Source organism: Choristoneura fumiferana, chromosome 24 (assembly GCF_025370935.1).
Source record: "Choristoneura fumiferana chromosome 24, NRCan_CFum_1, whole genome shotgun sequence".
Taxonomy (NCBI): Eukaryota; Metazoa; Arthropoda; class Insecta; order Lepidoptera; family Tortricidae; genus Choristoneura; species Choristoneura fumiferana.
The window spans coordinates 13,159,841-13,167,959 of NC_133495.1; positions in this window are offsets into that span (position 1 = coordinate 13,159,841).

Here is an 8,119-nt window from a genome sequence, read left to right on the forward strand (position 1 = left end):
ATCGTAGCTTTCAAATGGATGAACTGATTACAACGTTTGTTTTAATTGAAAGTGAGTTTCCTTGACGTGATTCTTAGCTATGTTTAATTAAATAATATTTAATAATAATTCATTTATTACCAGAACAATATAGATCCAAATTAAAAACATACAATTTTAAGTCAACAAGCAAATGAAATGAAATTTATTAATGTCACAAATAAATTAATTAATTAAAATCCGCATAAGTAGGTAAATATTATAATAACGCTTGCACAAATTATTAATCGAACACATCGGAACCCTAAAAGTTTAAAACTCACGTTGAAGAATTTTATCGAGTGTCTAGACGTGACGGGAGCACTTTTAGTATTCTTAAAAACGCTTGTTCAGGTAACACCTGGCGTAGCTCTACGTACACCTTAATAATCTTTATTTCTGATATTATTTCTTAATATTGGGAATACAGATGTAGTAAAAATCGTTTTCTATCGTATTTTCTTGGAAAGGTTTGTTGTCATGTTAGTTCAGTACCTGTCAAGATAGCGTAGGACCTTCTGGTCACATTAAGTGGAGTGACAATCTGCCAAAGACTGCTGGTAGAAGCTGGATGAGTCGAACCGAGGACAGGGCGCAATGGTGCTCATTCGGGGAGACCTATGTCCAGCAGTGGACTGCTATGGACTGATGATGATAATGATGAAACTTTACAATACCAACAACAACTTTACTTTATTTTTATTTCATACTTTTGATGTTAATGGCCGGTTAAAAGTGTTATGCTAGTAATATAGTTTTGGAATGGGCTAATTATTAGCTTTCATGAGATACATACTCACTCATATTTGATACAATTAAAAAAACCGTCCATAATTCTTTTTCGTGGACGCCATTTTGACATCGGTCTTCGGAAATTTTTCCGAAGACTGGCGACCGTCCATCAATCATGGTATTTATTAAGTGACGTTTTATGTCAAATAAATACTGCTCCATTGTGGACTTAATTAGTATACGTCGAATTAATGACATGTAACTTCGGATATCTAGAGAGAGCTGTTGCAACTACAAGAAAAAGGACAGTTCCCTCTGTTTCCTAAAGATGCCATCGTACAATTTAAAGTTAATTTAATGTTAAGTTTGGGATGCCACTTGCGTTGATACCCTAGCACCGTCCCATATTCCAAACACCAGCGTCACCGCTGGCGCTGCGGCATCTTCGGCTGAAAGCATTTGGTGTTGAAACCTTGGGGCCTTGGGGGCCAAGTGCGCGTCGGCTGTATAAAGATTTGTCGACGCGCCTAATAGAGGCCTCGGGCGACCAGAGGGCTGGCCACTATTTCGCACAGCGTATAAGTATCGCTAACAACGAGGAAATACGGCCAGCCTTCTGGGCACCTTACCCATTGACGGCGATTTAGGCCAAATTTTCTATCTATAGTTTAATTATGTTTTATTATGTTTGTTTTTAACAATAAATCAATCTTTAAAGTTTTGGGGGGTTTCAACAACTCCGTACTCTATTGCACCTTTACAACGACTGACAAACGTCACATAAGTGCGTCTATTCGATGTTATTTTTTTCCATCTAATGTATTTTTATGTGTATCGAATATGTGTAAATAAATATTTCTCTCTCTCTCTCTCTCTCTCATAAGTAGTGCGTGACAACGCTCTACGAAGCCGAAATTAGCTGTCTCTTTCCAAAGACCGATGTGCAATCTTTATGGCCGGGTACTGTAACTCCGATAGTTTTAACAAATCTAATGATACCCAGTACCTATATGTTGTAAACCTTCCAGCCCTTTAGGCTACAGCACGTTAGTACTATTATATATTATGTGGCTACAGAGAGGACCAAATACATATATTTACACATACGCTAGAGAAACATAACCCTCCTGGCAGTGGCTAAAAAGCCAGGGGTTACCGTTCCACAACCGTTCATAAGTGCTTTATGGTCGCAAAGCAATAAATCCACCAAATAGAATAGTGCGAAATCGTAGCTCTTTGCCCAAATTGGATGTCGCCGAGCTCCTCGCAATAACTGTCAAAATGACAGTCGGTTATTAATATTAATGTGTCACGATACAAGGGCCGTGGTTGCTTTTCCTTACAGATTATAGAGACGCATTTTTCTGGCTACATATCAGAGGAAGTAATCGTTATTATTAAGTGTGAGTTATTGGTTAGCTGGCTGTTGCCGGCGAATTCATCTACGAATAAATTTATAGTCAAAATACCATATACGGGACTTATCACGCTATTTTTACACAAGTATTATTTACCTCGACGTTTCGGCAACGTTGTAGTTGCGTGGTGGTATATGGTATTTTGACTGTGTGAGAATCACGAAAGTTTAAAACGTTATACGAATAAATTTGTTTATCAATAAGCGAAAAGAATTTCTTTGCTCACCCGCGACCTTATGATAGCTAAGTTTTTGCAAGATATATGCGTGTTCATGCACCTTCACACTGTAAGAACACACACAAATCACACAAACCCATCTATCACCACCACCACAATACACTGACGCGTTAGATTAACATCTGGTAGTATGGTGTACGGTTGTGTTGCTCTGAAGATGAGCTCTGGTTGAGTTCGAAACGTGTGATAGATTTTTTTTGTGATTTGTGTGTGTTCTTACAGTGTGGAGGTGGAGGTACTGCATGAACTTAGCTTACATAAGGTCACGGGCGAGCAAACAAATTATTTTAGTTCATTGATGGACCTTAGCAAAGTAACGCCCGATTCAATAAAGGAGTTAATTTCAAAGTCAAAGTCAAAATATCTTTATTCAATTTAGGCTATACTCAGGCTATACAAGCACTTATGAATGTCAAAAAAATCTACCACCGGTTCGGAAAAACCTCTGTTGAGAAGAATCCGGCAAGAAACTCAACGAGGTATATTTATCACATTTATCACAAGTGTTTAACACAACTTTATTTTTAACACAGTAGGTTCGCTATTTGAAGGGATCGCTAATGCGGATCGGAATTATTTCCAAATATCCCTTTCCATGATATAATCATTCACTTTATAATGCGCCTTAGATATTAATGTCTTCTTGACAATAGATCTAAATTTTGTATCCGTTTCATTTGTGATATTTTCTGGAATTTTATTATAAAAACGTATGCAATTTCCCAGAAACGACTTCTTGGTTTTAGCCAGTCTGTAAGATGGAACTTTAAGCTTCCCTGTGTTTCTAGTAGCCTTTGGCTCATCGACATTAGTGGGAAAATCACATCTTCTTCCTAACATGATTATTTCAAAAACATAAACCGACGGCAGGGTAAGGTTAGGTTAGGTTAGGCTGTTTCCATAAAAAAAGATCTTAAAGATCGCGTCTTCAAATAAAATTATAAATTGCTCTAATTGCTTTCTTTTGTTGCGATTTGCGAGTTTCGTAGTAGCCCCTCTGGTGCTCAATAAAGAGTATTTGTATTGTATTGTGTACTGTTTGCATCATCATCCCAGCCTATTTACGTCCAACTGCTGGTCACAGGCCTCCTCTCAGAATGAGATGGCTTGGGCCGTAGTTCCCACGCGGATTCAGTGCGGATTGGGAACTTCACACACCATTGAATTACTTCATAGGTGTGCACAGGTGTGTGCAGGTTTCCGCACGATAGTTTTCCTTCACCGTTAAGGTCGGGGTGAATTTCAAATGTAATTTCGCACATGAATTTCGAAAAACTTAGAGGTGCGTTCCGAGGTTTGAACCAAGGAACCTCTGCTTGAGAGGCGATAGGTCAAACCACTAGGCCACCACGGCTTTTTTAACCCCAAAAAGAGGGGTGTTATAAGTTTGACCGCTATGTGTGTCTGTATGTCTGTGTGTGTGTGTGTGTGTTTGTCTGTCTGTCTGTCTGTGGCACCGTAGCTCTTAAACGGGTGGACCGATTTGAATGCGGTTTTTTTTAATTGAAAGCAGGTTTTTTAGCGATGGTTGTTAAACATGTTTTATCAGAATCGGTTGAGCGGTTCTTGAGATATTGAACTTTGAAGTGACAAAGTCGGGGTTTTTTTGTTGGTTGGGTTATTACTGACTGTTTGCATAAGTCTCTTAAAGTCTGAGCATAACCTGTGTCTTTAAGTAGGCATATTTCCCCCAAATATAATATTCCCCACAAACAGCCCATTAGGGGTATCCATGTAATCTTCGATACTAATTAATTATAATAATTACTTGGAGCTTACCTGGCGCTCCAGGACATAAGGCGCGTAACTAGGTCGAGATAATTTGAAATTTTGCTAATTATTGTTGAAGATTAAAGAGGAGTTCACGTAACTCCTCTGCTGAGTGGGGACCTGTTTAGCGTCATGTATGTCTTTATTTGTTCTATGTTTGTTCCTATGTTTGTTTTTTATGGCGTTGAATAAATGTATTTTCTTTCTTTCTTTTTTCTTTCTTTAACTCCTGAATTAAACCACTAGCAATAAGTCACATATCCACCGTAGCATAACTAGAATTAAGATTATCTTTAAGTTGTCAAAATTTGCCTTTCACTTCTACTTCGATATCTGCTGTGTAATGACACATTAAAAGTCTAGTGCTTCGCAAAATTACGCTTTTTTATTGAAGTCATCGATTAACTCCCAACAATTATTGTCTGGTTATTATGATTAGAAAATCCTGAATATAATGTTATAAGAATGTTTAAATGCTTGGCCAAATAGCATGGAAAACAGATGGCTGGTGGAGCCGAAAAGTTATCGAATGGACGGATGGGCAAGCGCAGCGTAAGACGTCCATCAACAAGATGGACGGATGACCTTGTTAAAGCCCTATGGGTTTGACTAGGTCTAAGGCCCAGCACACACGGTGAAAAACGAAAGAAAGAAAGAAAAAAACAGAAGAAAACTAAAAAATACTTATCACGGTCACGAAATGGTCCCAAATTAGCATAATGCCGCCCGTGCGAACGGCGCTGGTCTTCCTTTGGGACCATCAGAATCTGAAGGAGTCGTGCTAGGCATTTGCAGTTCTTCAAGAAAGTCTTATAGTTGCGGTGACAGTCTGATCTGTTTGCGTCTTAGCTTAGCGACTGCAAATACCAGGCACAGGACTGTATTTACATGAATTCTTCTTCTTTGTCGGATACTCTTGGCAGAGCAGTCGTGGTCACGTAGCACGTCGAACAATTCTACGCCAGTTCTCCCTGGCTCTCGCTTCTCTGGCGCAAGTGTTGAGAGGAGTATTTGCTAGGCTTTTATCTGGTCAGTCCAGCGCATGGGAGACGTCCTCTTGGTCTTTTCCCATTTACCCTTCCCTGCACCACAAGTCGTTCTATAGAGTGCTCCCCACGTCGAGTCACGGAGGATACGAGATCTCACTATACATGAATACATATGTACAAAATAATTATGTTCCATGGGTATAATATTCACCCTAACCCCGAAGCCGAACCGAACCGAACCGAAGCCGTGGTGGCCTAGTGGTTTGACCTATCGCCTCTCAAGCAGAGGGTCGTGGGTTCAAACCCCGGCTCGCACCTCTGAGTTTTTCGAAATTCATGTGCGGAATTACATTTGAAATTTACCATGAGCTATGCGGTGAAGGAAAACATCGTGAGGAAACCTGCACAAATCTGCGAAGCAATTTAATGGTGCGTGTGAAGTTCCCAATCCGCACTGGGCCCGCGTGGGAACTATGGCCCAAGCCCTCTTGTTCTGAGAGGAGGGCTGGTGCCCAGCAGTGGGACGTGTATAGGCTGGGATGGATGGGGTATAATATAAATTAGCTAAGAAGAGATTAGCTGGTTTATAGGTGGTAGGACCTTGTGCAGGGTCCGCCCGGATTTACCACCATCTTGCTCGCTAGTCCTGCAGTGAAGCAGCAGTGCTTGCACTGTTGTGTTTCGGCGGAGAGTAAGACAGCCGGTGAAATTACTGGCACCTTGAGGTATCCCATCTTAGGCCTCTAGGTTGGCAAAACGCTTCGCAATACCCTAGTGTTGCAAATGTTTATGGGCGGTGGTGATCTCTTACCATCAGGAGACCCCTTTGCTCGTTTGCCATCCAGTCGAATAAAAAAAAAACCATGCGTGCGTATTAAAATACGGTTTTCGGTTGTGTGCTCTGAAGATGAGCTCTGGGTGAGCTCGACATGCGTCAGTATAGTGTGAAGGTGGAAGAACTGCATGAACATACATTTCTTGCATAAACGTAGTTATCATAAGGTCGCGGCAAAGTATTTTTTTTAGTTCATTAGACATGGACCTCCGCAAAGTAACGCCTGATTCAATAAATTATTTAAAAGATGTATAATTTAAAAAAAAAATTGACAAAATGCTTACATAATTTGATATAATGTATTTTTTTTTAATTTTCATCTTTACAGGATTGTTATACATATTATAAATCTGACTTAACCTAAATCAATCGGTAGATTACAAAATCATAAACGTTTGTGTAATCCATAGTTTTACCGAAAATTACTCGTATATTATATCAAAATGAACATTATGTATTTCGTCCATTATTCTTTTTAAACTTAATTTATTTTGATACGTTCCTAGACCTCAGAGTTCCGTTCTACAAAAGACAAAACACTTATAAGATCACTCTGCTGTCTGTCCGTCTGTCAAACTACAAACTGAATACATGTAGTAAGTACGGTACAGCAGCAGGGCTACTTCGAAACTCGAAACTCGAAGTTCGTGTCGTGCGGTCCCTCTGACACATACTGTTTGATACGAGAGCGAGAGAGACCGCACGACACGAACTTCGAGTTTCGGAGTAGCCCTGCAGTTATATCTACTACGCTTCAGTTATGTTAGTTTCATTTCAATCTATATTAACTGCATACCACCATTTCATATTAAACTGTGATAATTAATATTTCCTGCACAGTTACTTCATTTCTATTCGCTGTTATCAACATAGTTGTGGCATGCCTGTACATCGCGCGAGTACATTTTGCGACTTCCTGATAGTGATGGAGCGACTATTGGAAACCGAATTCGGCTTTTCCTTCAGTCGCCGATTTTTTGGCCGAGAAACAACTAGAGTCGAAGTGAAAATATCTTTGTTTAATTAAGACAAGCAGTTATAAATGTTTAAATCTATCACCGTTTTGGAAATAACTCTGTTGAGAAGAATCCGGCAAGAAACTCAACTAAACAGCCATAGGGGTGCATTGAGTAAATTCCCGGGTTGGCTTGTAACAAGCCTTGTTGATTTTCAACCTCTTCCTCAAATTCATGATTCGGTTCCTTTAAAAATTCAATTCAAAATTTCAATTTTCGAATATCCGCTGCACTTTTCTATTCAGCACTCTGTTTTTTACGTCAAAATTCATTCTTAGCTCAGCAGCCGTACTATTAAGACGTGCTTAACTCTCCAAATATCTTATAACTTTGCTTTAAAATACCTATTTCGCTTATACTTACATATTTCTCACAGTTCAGTGAATCAGTTCTTTTTATAACAAGTTTTATCTTACACTTGAATCCTGTTTTTACTTAACCCTCTAAGGGACCTCGGAGGCACAATCGTAAGTCCTCCAACATTTATAACCCTTTTAGATTATTTTGCAACGTCCAAATTTGTTAGTTTTTATATTAAGTTTCTTTTTGTATGCATTGTTACAGGTCCATTCTATCTTACTTTTAAGTAATTTACATCATAGTCAAAGTCAAAATCTAAATATATTTATTCAATTTAGGCTATAACAAGCAATTATGAATGTCAAAAAAATCTACCACCGATTCGGAAAAACCCCTGTTGAGAAGAATCCGGCAAGAAACTCAACGAGGTATATTTTTTAAAACAGATTTACAATATTATTAAATGATATCTATACATCACAAGTATTTTAACACAGTAGGTTCGCTATTTGAAGGGATCGCTAATGCGGATCGGAATTATTTCCAAATATCCCTGCCCATGATATAATCATTAACTTTATAATACGCCTTAGATATTAATGTCTTCTTGACAATAGATCTGAATTTTGTATCAGTTTCATTTATAATATTTTTTGGAATTTTATTATAAAAACTTATGCAATTTCCCGTTAGTTAAACATCACGATCTCCTGTCTTTACTTCTACTATCCTCATCATCCTCATCCTCCTAACAGCAGAGTTGGAACAGTTGCCTACTCAATGCACACCATTTGTTAAACAGC